The sequence below is a fragment of the Gobio gobio genome, assembly GCF_949357685.1.
Source record: "Gobio gobio genome assembly, chromosome: 4".
In the NCBI taxonomy this organism is placed as follows: domain Eukaryota; kingdom Metazoa; phylum Chordata; class Actinopteri; order Cypriniformes; family Gobionidae; genus Gobio; species Gobio gobio.
The window spans coordinates 18,138,424-18,151,556 of NC_137100.1; the positions used below are offsets into that span (position 1 = coordinate 18,138,424).

Genomic DNA, 13,133 nt, shown 5'->3' on the forward strand with positions numbered 1-13,133 from the left:
AGTACTGCATAAGTAAAATGAATTTACAGCGTACATTTTGGTAATTAATGTGTAACTATAAAGTACCTTTTTGTGTAGGTTTAAGGGAACAATATGTAATATTCTGGGAATAAAGAGATAACTACCAGGAACATTTTTAAATTATTTATACTGTAAGTATTTTTTAATTAAGGGGTAGGCTAATTATCCGTGTAGTTACAGGGTAAGTGGTGCTTGTTATCCCATGTAGCAGGGTAAGTGTGAATCTGCGGGCTGTAAATTAAAGTGGTGTTTGTTACTCTCTTGTTTCATGTAGTTACAGGGTAAGTATGAATCTGCGGGCTGTAAATTAAAGTGGTGTTTTTTTTACCCTCTTGTTTCATGTAGTTACAGGCTAAGTACAATAAAAACACGTACACAATCTGATATCACTCGGAAACCTTTATTTGAAAAAACAACATTTGACTTTTGACGAATTTATGACACTTCTTATTAATTTATAATTTTTTTTAAATAAACTTTTAATTTCAAATACTGGCAGAAAGAAGCACATTTTGTCCCTTTTTTGTTTTTCTCTTGCTTGGTTTCTCCTCCTCTTGTTCCTCTTCTTGTTTTTATTATTTCCACTGATGGATCTTAAGAAGGAATCCCATGTATTTTGCTATTCTGTATTATTATTTATTAAAAGAAAAAGTAACCCAGAAATGCTCTCATAATGTAGTATTTTTAATTTACTTATCTTTTCGCTTCCAACCAACTGTAAAAAAAATACTGTAAATTTACAGCAACTTACTGGCAATCTTACTGGCTAAAAAATGTCTGAAACAATCCTGTAAAAATATTGTTAATTACAGTAAAATTGATTATAGAATAATACTGCAAAGTATTAATTTACTAATTTAACAAACTTTGAACTCAAATAATATATATAGAATCAAACCATGATTTTATTTGTGCAAGCATTAATTTGAAACATCTAAATAGATAATACAATAGATTAGGGCTGCAACGACGTGTCAACGTAATCGATAACGTCAAATACGAAAATACTTCGACATGCGTGAAATGCGTCAACGCGTCACATTATTTACGTTCTAGAATAGAACAGATATAATGGCGGCTTCTGCTCCGGGGCATAGTGAAAATTATCATTTATCATATAAAGCCAGGCCGCGACATTCAAAAGTGTGGGAGTACTTTAAACAGAAGCCGAATAAAACTGTGCTTTGTTCGCTCTGTAACGCCGGTTTCACACTGCACGCCGTGGCAGAGCAGAAGTGTGGAGAGCGGGAGCCGCGCGCGCCCGTTGGGCTTTCACACTGCCAGTGTTCGTCTCGCGAAGCTGAACAGTGGCGTGTGTATTGCAAATACAGACGAATATTGTCCATTCGGTCACATTTTCCGGTGTTCTTCTCTGACCCCAGTACGTCTCATGCTTTTATTTATTATGGGCAGCATATATCTGCTGCAAATGCGACCGGGTTCCCCTCTGTCCCAAACACATGCATATTTAACATGTTGTATATAGGTAGTTTACATGATTAAAGTAACATTAAAGTTAAGATATGCCTCAAATTTTAATCATTTAAATGTCTTTGAAGTTTGGGCAAAAATTTCTGGCAGCTTTAGTCGTTGTTTATGCACATGTATATCTTCAAAATAGACGACTAGTTATACATTAACTGCTGAAAGCTCCTGTATGTGAACCTTTTGCAGATAAACATTTTCGTTTACTATTAACACAAATCAATAAGTAAATCATATTCAACTATTATAGTAAACAACATTTCCTAATTAGGCCTACTCTGTATACATTTTATGATGAATAGTATCATTAGTTATACATCATGTTTAAAATGCTGCTTGTGTTCATATATTTCATTATAAAATGGTTTAAGTACACTACCCTTCCTGAAATACAATTAATATTATCATCATTCATTGATTTCATGTTAAAATAATATACAAATTCACTACCCTCTTTAAAATACAATAATCGGTAACAAAGAACCATCAGATTAATCTGGAAAAATAATTGTTAAATTAGTTGACAGAAAAAATAATCGTTAGTTGAAGCTCTACAATAGATATCACGTAGACAACATATCTATATAATAGAAGTAATGCAGCAAATGAACACAGAGACTTGGTACTTAATACTTGGTACACAATACACAATGATGGTAACATTCGATAGCTCGCTTTGAGTATGAATGTGTCATTTTGAGTAGAAAATGAACTTCAGACGTCACAAAATCGCAAGTTGCTAAACCTAACAATAATATGTGAACTAACTTATAAGTACTCGGTTACATATGTAACCTTGGTTCCCTGAGATAAGGGAACGAGTACTGCGTCAAAGACGCTAGGGGTTAACTCCTGTTCCCCAATTTCACTGAAAGCTTATAAAATCATGCAGTGCTACTGCACAGCCATAGCAGTGAAAAGGGCTCTCGCATGCTATTGGCTGGCCAGTGGGAACTGCATGAACCAATGGCAGAGCGGCGTTACTGCACGAACCAATCAATGCTGAGCCCGCTAAGCTGAGCACAGAACCCGTCAATGTGGGCGGGGCATCTGCCTATAAAAGACGCTCGTAATACCATAAATTCAGGTTTGACGACTGAAGCAACAGTCGCCAGACATTAGCATCGTAACAGGGCAGTCTTATGCAGTACTCATTTCCTTATCTCAGGGAACTGAGGTTACATATGTAACCGACTACATTCCCTTTTGAACGGTCAGTTGTACTGCGGGGAACCTATAAAATCCCGCTGTGCTTATGATAGCGTAACGATATGTACTCCCTCATGCTAGAGCGCAGAATGAAGGGCCCCAGACCAGAGTTATGACATATCTTGATACATTCCTTTGCAAACTGGGCTCACAGAGGCCAGCTATACACTAGAGCAATAGAATTAACACTGGAGAATTAGGACATAATCAGATGGCTGGTCGATGCTATTGCGCTAGCATATTCCATGGGATTCCATGGGACTACAATGCCCCATAGGTGTCAAAGCACACTCTACTAGAGTCATGGCCTCTTCCTGGGAGTGGTCTAGTGGAGTTTCTATCGATGATATCTGTAGAGCGGCAGGTTGGTCCTCACGTCTACATTTACCAGATTTTACAACCTGGAGGTCCCTGGTTGTATACACAAATCCTTGGTGTATAAATGAGAGGTTAGGTGGCCTCTATGAGCATGCTCCTCTATAAGCGACATTTGGAGCCTCATAGCAACATTGTGTCGGCCCAGATCTGGCCCACATCTGGCACTTGTGGCATACTGATCTGGCCCACATGCTGCGTGGAATGATGGCCCTTGAGTGGACCACTCCTGTTTGCCAGATCTGGGCCACAAGCAGGCCAGAACAATGCCACATGTCAGCCAAGAGCAAAGAAATAAACCAGAACTGGACCTTATCTGAGCCACAAAATCTTTGTAGATTAAATGTGGAGTCATCTCATTCTTAATAAACCTGTTAACAAGCAGAATCACTGAAGAGAGAAGAGAACAGAAAAAGAGACGAGCAGAAAAACAAGAACTACAACTGACTTCAGCCACAGCCTTAGATGAAATCAACTGAAGATAAAAAAAGACATTAAATCTCTGAAGATCTCAGCAGATGAAGATTAAACAACTCCACAAACAGCATTACCAGCTTCACACATTACCAGACTGACTTTATTTCTGTTATATGTCTACAGAAGCTCTTATTGAGAATTAACAGAAGTTTAACTCTAATGAGTTTCATCTGAAGTCACCATGACAGTGATCAGTGTTTCCATTAGTTGGGCTCTTTACTCTTATTAAGTGTCTTCTTCTAAAGTATGCAATGCAATTGAAAAGTCTTTAATAATGAAATAAGTAATGGCGGCAGTTTTCCTGGATATTGAGAAAGCCTATGATACTATGTGGAGAGAAGGTTTGTTGATTAAATTAGGAAAATTGGGAATAAATGGGAAAATATATAATTACATACTTGACTTTCTCTCTCAACGTTCCATTAGGGTCAAAGTGGGTGATGTAGTGTCTGATGAATTTATGTTGAAAATGGAATTCCTCAGGGGAGTATTATCAGTCCTATCTTGTTCAACATAATGATTAATGATATATACGAAAAATTGGGAGATAGTAACGAAGGTTTATTATATGCAGATGATGCTGTCATTTGGAGAAGAGGACGTAACATTTCATATGTTAATGATAAGATTCAAAAGGACATTCATGTACTTGAACAGTGGGGAATTGATTGGGGTTTTAAATTTTCTATTTCAAAGTCACAGGTTGTTTATTTTTCTAGGAAAAAAGTCCCTGTAACGTATAAAATTATGCTTTATAATCAGCAACTTGAAAGAAGGGAAAAATGTAAGTACCTAGGAATATGGTTAGATGCCAAACTTACATGGAAATATCACATTGAATATATGGAAACAAAGTGTAAAAAGGTAATTAACCTTATGAGAATGGTCACTGGGCATAATTGGGGAGCTGATAGGCTGTCTCTGATTAATATATATAAATCATTGATAAGATCAACTATTGACTATGGCTGTATAATATATAGCTCAGCATGTAAGACATCCCTCAAGAACATTGAAAGAATGCAGTTTAAGGCTTTGAGGATTGCCCTTGGTGCTTTTAAAACAACTCCTACAAGTGCTTTATTAGTTGAATCTAAGGAAACTCCTATTAATTTAAGGTATGAGAAATTGTCACTAACTTATTGGGTGAGGTTAAAAGGAAGTTTCAACAACCCAGCTCTGACAGTGCTTAGTGATTGTTGGGAATTTTCTAAAAATTCCAGTGGGTTTGGTTGGAATATTGACAATTTAGTGAATCATTGTGGATTAAAAGAGTTGAAGTATGGCCCAGCATTAGCTTTAAGTTGTGTTCCTCCATGGCTGCTTCCTGTTCCAGAGGTAAATATTGATTTATTAGTGGACAAAGGTGAGCATCAAACTAAGCAAAGATTTACCGAAGCCTGCCTAAGTTATTTAAATACTTCATATTATGGATATTTGAAAATATTTACAGATGGTTCTAAAGAACCCAAAGGTCATTGTGGTATTGGTATTTATATTCCAGAATTTGGAAAAAGATATGGGTATAGAGTGAGTGACCATTTATCAGTTTATTCAATAGAGATGACTGCAATAATAACTGCCCTTAGGTGGGTTGAAGAGACTAAACCTCTTAGATCAGTTATATGTACTCACTCTATGGCAGTATTACAAAGTTTTATAACAGATAAAGCAATACTTGAAGATTTGGTATTAGAGGTAAAGCATCTTCTTTTAAATATTATAAGCCTTGGACTAGCGGTGCAGTTCTGTTGGATTCCAGGCCATTATGGAATTGATGGCAATGAAATTGCTGATTAGTTAGCTAAAAAAGCTATGGAATTAGACCAAGTAGAAATTCACATTCCATTGGGTAAAGGAGATGCTAAAGCTTTAATTAAATCACAGATTATGCTAAGGTGGCAAGATGAATGGGAGTCAGAGAGTAATGCCAGATACTATCATAGGAACCAGAACTGTGTTGAAGGGAAAAGAATCATGAATCAATGTCACCCATGTTTTATTTAGATGTAAGAAATTTGATCAACTCAGAAAGAAATGGAAAGACTCTGATGCAGAAAATGACATCCATAATATTTTACAGGAGCAAGGAATGCAGGGACAAAGAAGCAAGCATTTTATTATGTATCTTAATGATACTGGTTTAAGTAGAAGAATATATATATTTTTTTTTCTCCTTTGGAGGGGGGTGGAGATGGTTTTGATATTATTAGTTGCCAATGTCCTTTTTACACACTTTAAACACACAAGTTTAAGTTTTATAAGCACAAATGCTCGCCTTGATCTTTTCATTGATGCGCGCTCGTGACGTCACGTAAAACGCAATTACGTTGAAAAGGTCACGCTAGACGCAGGCGCAAAGACGTTTGAATATGTGGATACGGTCCTCCTTCCGCTAATTTGTAAACACTGACTCCTGTACTTCCACCTGCGTCTAGCGTGACCTTTTCAACGTAATTGTGTATTACGTGACGTCACGAGCGCGCATCACTGAACAGAGCACGGCGAGCATTTGTGCTTATAAAACTTAAACGTTATTTTTTTTTTTTTAAATGACCGATCGTTTCGCTAGATAAGATCCTTATTGATTGTCTGGTACCGTTTGATGTGGTTTAAAGCCCTTTTGAAGCTGTACTGAACCTCTCATTTGGACCTTGAACTGTTTGGAGTCTATTGACTTCCATTTTATGGAGAAATATCCTGAAATCTTTTCATCAAAAATCTTCATTTCTTTTCGACTGAAGACAGAAAGACATGGATATCTTGGATGACAAGGGGGTGAGTAAATTATAAGCAAAAGTTTATTTGAAAGTGAACTAATCCTTTAATGCAGTTAGTATACAAGTCATTTCAATAGAATATACTGAAAGGTAATTATTTAGTCTATACTTCAGGCCTTTCTTAAATTCAGGAATGTAAATTCCTATACCACAATGACCATTTTGGTCTTTTGATCCATCTGTGTAAATGTTAATAAAACCATAAAATGAAGTAGACAAATATCTTTCACTATACCATGCAAAACTCTGTTCATTTAAGTGTTCTCTCTTTTCTTTCAATAACTCTATGTTTACTTCTGGCATTGGAAGCATCCAAGGAGGAACTTCACTCAGAACTATTGCAGGACTAAACTCTAACTATACTGTTCTGCTAAATGATGTATGTCCCATCCAAACCCTTTAGCCTTTTTTTGATATTCCCAACAATCATTTAATACTGATATTGCTGGATTATTATTACTCCCTTGCAACCTAACCCTATACAGTATGCTAATGCTAGTTTAATGAATCTTAATGTAAGTGGGGCTTCTTTTGTCTCTACCAGTAAAGCACTTGTAGGAGTCGTTTTAATAGCACCAATGACCATTCTCAGTGCTCTAAACTGAATTCTATCCATCTTTGTTAAATTCATTTGACATGCTGTGCTATATCCCAGCAGGCACCGGACGTCAATATGACGTCAGATTGACGTTGGACCCCAACGTCGGACAGACGTTGCATTTTGGTTGAAAATGAAAATCGGGTTGACGTCAGAACATAACATCAGATTGACGTTGGGTTCTGACGTCAACCCGTTTTTCATTTTCAACCAAAATGCAACGTCCATCCAACGTTGGATGTTGACGTCAATCTGACGTTGGGTTCTGATGTCAACCCGATTTTCATTTTCAACCAAAATGCAACGTCCGTCCAACGTTGGATGTTGACGTCAATCTGACGTTGGGTTCTGAAGTCAATCTGACGTAGGGTTCTGACGTCAACCCGATTTTCATTTTCAACCAAAATGCAACGTCTGTTCAACGTTGGATGTTGACGTCAATCTGACGTTGGGTTCTCACGTCAATCTGACGTCGGGTTCTGACGTCAACCCGATTTTCATTTTCAACCAAAATGCAACGTCTGTCCAACTTTGGATGTTGACGTCAATCTGACGTTGGGTTCTGACATCAACCCGATTTTCATTTTCAACCAAAATGCAACGTCCGTCCAACGTTGGATGTTGACGTCAATCTGACGTTGGGTTCTGACATCAACCCGATTTTCATTTTCAACCAAAATGCAACGTCCGTCCAACGTTGGATGTTGACATCAATCTGACGTTGGGTTCTGACGTCAATCTGACGTAGGGTTCTAAACACAACACCAGATTGACATCAACCTCCAACGTTGGACAGACATTACATTAATATTGAAACTGGCCATTATCTCATATGTCATCAGCCTGTGGATATAAAAAGAAAAGGATTTAAATGTCCAAATAATTAATAATACATAACACATTATGAACCGGTTGTCATAGTTTTTGTCAGGTTCGTCATATCTAATGCAGATGTCACACTGGTTCTACTCTGGTGCTAGATGGAAGGTCATGGGCTCACCCATGCCAGGTTTTTATCTTCTGGCAACACAAGGGATAACATGCAATTCCAAAATCTAAAACCTAAAAATCTCTAAACATTTACTTAGGTCTGTTGTGAATATGTACACAAAAAAAAGAGATGAAACAACAAACAACTGACTGAGCAAATATTAGATGGAACCAAAAGCAATGGTTTAGGATATTTCACACTATGAATTCAGTGATATCACCAGTCTGTAATCGTTGTCATTGCTGCTTCTTCTTCTTCGCTTGTTTTAATCAAGAGATGCTGCACTCATTCAGGAGATGTGTAATACCGCCCCCTAACGTATAACATGGAAAGTGGAAAATATCGTAGAGATAACAAAAGACAGAAAAAAAATCACTCACGACTCTTGACGGAATAACTTTTAATAAGGGTTAATCTATATTTATATGCAGTGATATATAATTTAATGCAGACTATGCAGTAATATTTTACATTTGATTACTATTTGTGTACCTGAAAATCTAGTTTAGACCTATATTAACCTACATCATTTGTATGTTTGTTCTGCTGTGCTGTTGCTCGTTGTATAAAAGGCTCCTGGAGAAAAGGGCTTTTACTGTGGGACATCTATTTTGATAGGTACTGTAGAGTGCAATTCATGATGCTTCCAGTAGGTGGCATTGTTATCGTTTGCTGCCTGCTGCGTCATTGTATTATTACTGAGAGAACGGTAGCTGTGCACCTATAAGTTTCTTCCTGCCTGTTAGTTGGATGTTCGTTGGCGTTTTGGTGTCCAAAGTGTTAGTAAATGACCATAAAGTAAGTTTATTTTGATTTTTCAATGTTTCAACCGTGTTTTAAGTGTATTAGTGAGATTTGTGTACTTCCCTGTACATACACGGACATGTAGCGATCCACGTGAGATTGTGTGACAGATAAACAACATGTAACGTGATTTCTACTGCAGTTAAATGTTACAGTTTGTGTGGTATATGTCTACAATAGGTTAAATAATGACCCTTCAGACGGATTAATGCATATTATTTGCCTTTTATGATGTTGTTTTGGTAAATCAGATTGTTTATTGATGCATCTAGATTCATTAATATATTAATATATATATATATATATATATATATTGTTAGAGTAATGATGAAATTGACTCTTTTATTCCCAATGTGCAACCAGGGATAAGGCCTGATATAAGGAGACCTTACTCCCAATATGTAACTAAGAAAAATGCCAAGTATAAAGAGGCTGGTGTTAACCACACAAATATGTTATGCATGGTTTTATAGTGTTGAAATGATATAGAAAAGGTAGTGGAGGTTTTATGGAGAAACTTTATGTTTGACTTTATAAGAGTCTTATAGAAAATGTAGTGGAGGTTTTATAGAGAACCTTTATGTCTGACTTTATAAGAGCCACAAGTAAGATAGGAATAGCAAAGTGAAATATAGAGTTGTTTATGTGGCCGAGAAACTTTTATAAGAAGTTTTTATTTTCACAAGCTTTTATGTATAAGCTGTTTATAAGGCCGAAAAACCTGAAGGAGGTTTTTCTTATACAACTTTCATAAATGACTTTGTAAGCATGGAAAAACATGACAACATGATATTGTAAAAATGTTTTACTTTGGTTCATAGCAAGAATACAGACACATGGTTTTGTAGAAATGTTTTATTTGGTTTTATAGTAATGACACGGAAGCAAAGACTTTTGTAAAGATGTTTTATTTGGTTTTATAGTAATGACACGGAAGCAAAGACTTTTGTAAAAATGTTTTATTTGGTTTTATAGTAAAGAGACAGAGACAAATACTTTGTAAAAATGTTTTATTGAATAATTGAAATGAACACGCTGAGACATGTTTTAGGTAATCTGTTTTATTAAGAAGATGAAGAAAGACACTGAGCCATATGTACGAAAAATCATTTATTCATGTAAAAGACAAACATATGAAATGTACTTTGTATTAGCATGCATGCATGAAGAAAAGTATTGAACGAAGCAAGTTTTACCTCGAGCTGATGGCTTGCAGACGAGACGAATAAGGAGGTCAAGGATCCAAGCAAAAAGAAGAAGGAGGAGAAAATATTGGGCATTATATACTAAAATGTTGAAGGAATTTGGGGAGTTGACGATGGTCCAAAATCCTGGATTGGATGACCTATGCCTATGTAATTGAATATGTAATGAAGAGGTGTGATGATGAAATGATATATAAGGTATTGATCTCTGTATGGAATTCAGAAGCTGAGACGACATGCTGCTTCTCCATTGCTTGATGATCCGAGCCTGACATCTGCTGGTGACTTCTGTGAACTGCCGCTTTTTGTTACTTAAGACTTTTTCTTTTTATAAACTTTTATTTGGTTGTATGTAAGACTTTTTGTTAATAGAAAAATAAATCTACTTATAATTGATTTATAAAAGAAACCGTTTGCCACGCCTCTGCTTTCTAAACGAGTTGAACTGAACCAGACACGGAGGGGGTCTGTTCTTCTAGAAAGTGAGTATAAATATATATTTATGATCTAGTTAAGGATTCGACCTGCTTTACCTAGCCTGAGGTTGTAAACTAAAAATAGGTAGAAGGTGTGTGGGATCTAGGTAGATTGTACACCGAATAACATGGCGCCCAACTAGCGGGGCACGATTGCTTATTGATTTCTGGCCAAAATCAATAAACAAAGTGCTGACGAAAAACGTGATTATTGTATAGGAAGTACAATAGAAAGAAAGCTTAAAAATAGGATTAAAGAGAAATCCTAAAAAGACGTGTAAAGTCAAATGAAAATATAATTTAGAAACGAATTATATTAAACCTAAAGAAAGGTTGAACTAACAGTAGTTTTGAAATCTCGAGGGATGAGATAAAAGTCTAGAAAGGAAGGTATCCTGTAGACAAAGAATAATTCAGGGAAGAATTATTATTATAACCTGGGAATGGGTTATTAAAAAGCCTAAAAATAGGATTAAAAAGAAAAATCCTAAATAGCTTTACGAAGCAAAACGAAAATATAATCCAGAAACGAATTATATTAAACCTAATCAAAGGTTAAACAACAGTAGTGTTGAAATCTCAAAGAGTGAGATTAAAGTCTAAAAGTAAGGAGGGTATCCTGTAGACGAAAAATAATTCAGGGAAGAATTATTATTATAACCTGGGTAGGGTTATTAAGTGCATGCACGACACTACTAGAATCTCTATTATACTGAGTAGGAATGCGGAAGAAACGCTAAGCTCAATAAAAGAAAGCGCGCTCTGTGAAGGAGGTAATACGCCGATATAATAGGAGATTGACTGGAATCTTGAGTGAAAAAAAGATTCAGTGTAGACTGTGTGAACTGTTCAACGACGTGCACATTGTTGAACAGGAATCATAGTGAAAAGAAGATCCATATTAGAGTGAATAATTGAAAATTCAATAAGTAATGATATGGACAGTAAGTTATTTGTGATTTAACTGATTAAAAATAGGGAGTAAATCGCAACACTAACTTTGACTTCCATCCAGAAAACAACTAAGCAGAAGTATATGAAATCAATTAAGAAATTGATAAAGAAAATATCCGAAGAACAAAGAATGGATGAAAGAAGTGATGCTCCGGAGAGGCAAGGAGCGGTAAATAGAGATATAGAAGAAGTTAGGGAAGATAATGAGAGAAGTGAACAAAGAAACTTAGTCTCTGAAAACAAAACTCCGATCGGAGTGACAGAAAAAAGAACTACGAGAGAAAACAATTCGAGCTCTGAGGAGAGTCAGAGAAATGATAGTGAAGATGAGGAATTAAATTCCACAAGGATTAGCACAGAGGATGACGTTAGTGAAGAAGAACCAGAGCTCAGGAAAGAGACTAGGTTAAAACACAAGAAAGGTGTGAAAATAACGTTACAAAGAGTGACTAAACAAATAGAGAATGATTGGCCAGAAGTAGAATTTAGGGGAACTAAATACAGAAATCCCAGTGGGAAGAAAAGAGATCAGGAATTATTGAGTAGATGGAATAAGAAAGTAATACCTGAGAGAAATTTAACTTATGGTCAAATGAAAACTGCCAGCATGTCCCCGTCCGCAACACAGATAGCCGAACAGGAGGGATGGTCAAAGGCAGGCAAACAGACTTTATTCCAAGAGGGATACGAGTATAATAGAAAGATTGTGAAGGAATTGGACAATGTAATAAAAATACAGAAGAATTACATTAAGAACCTGAAGAGGAACTTAGAAACAACTAGAGGATTTAGGGAAATTGAGAATCTAAACAGAGCAGCAGAAGAAATCTGGGAGGAAGAAAGTGAAGAAGCCTTATATCAAGAAGAGTTAGAGAGACAGGTGACCCCTAGGGTGAGTGAAACTCCAGTGAGGCAGCTGCAGTTCAGCACTCCACGGAGAACCGAGGGGGAGAGAAGTAAGGAACGAAATATCCAAGAGAAATTACTAGAGTTAAAATTAACTGACGTTGTGAGAAACCAAATAGGTTCAAGGAAATCAAATGAAGATTACTGCAGTTATATGGATAGAATCATCAAAGCGGCAACGCAAGCGGGCCTAGGTTGTGAGGCAACAACAAGATTAGTGCACACTTGCACAGGACATGCCATCACGACAAAGGCCTTAGAAATGGTTAGAGACCTTACGGGAGTCGAAGACAAATACAAACAGTGGAAAGACATGCTAATAAATGCAAGTAAAGAGCAAATGCCCTTACTAAGTGTGTGGGTATCAATAGAGGAGGAAATCCCAATGTCAGATAAAGTGAGACTGCTGCGAGACGTAGGACGTAAAATACCAGGAGGTCAAAAATTAGTAACCATCCTGAATAGCACGACTAAAAAACATATAGAGGAGAGATTAGCTGAATATGATTGAATACTCAGTTTGTGAAAAGAAAAGAACCACAAGAAGCGAGGATTCAAAAACAACGAAAAAACCAGGTAATAAATAAACAGAGAGCCTCAGTGGAAAACCCCAAACCATATAACACGAGATTCCAAGCTAGGCAGGGTGAGAGAGGTCAATCTAATAGGCCCAAGACCTGGAATACAAAGAAGCCAGAGTGGCAGAAGAATAATAGCGCCAGAAAACCGTTTAAAAACAGCAGAAATGGTACCTCACAAAAAACAAGTTATGTTCCATCGGGAGAATGGGAGAAGTTAACCCCAGCACAGAGAGATCAAGTGATACAAAAACGCAAAAACACTGATTCCAGT

General features: G+C 36.6%; 1 protein-coding gene across 1 annotated transcript in view; it reads left to right on the forward strand.

The window, feature by feature from the left end:
• cldn15b (claudin 15b) overlaps nucleotides 1–13,133 on the forward strand; it is a gene marked incomplete at both ends in the record, with an annotated part of 91,335 nt that overhangs the window by 20,582 nt on the left and 57,620 nt on the right. The gene's annotated exons all lie outside the window — the stretch shown is intronic.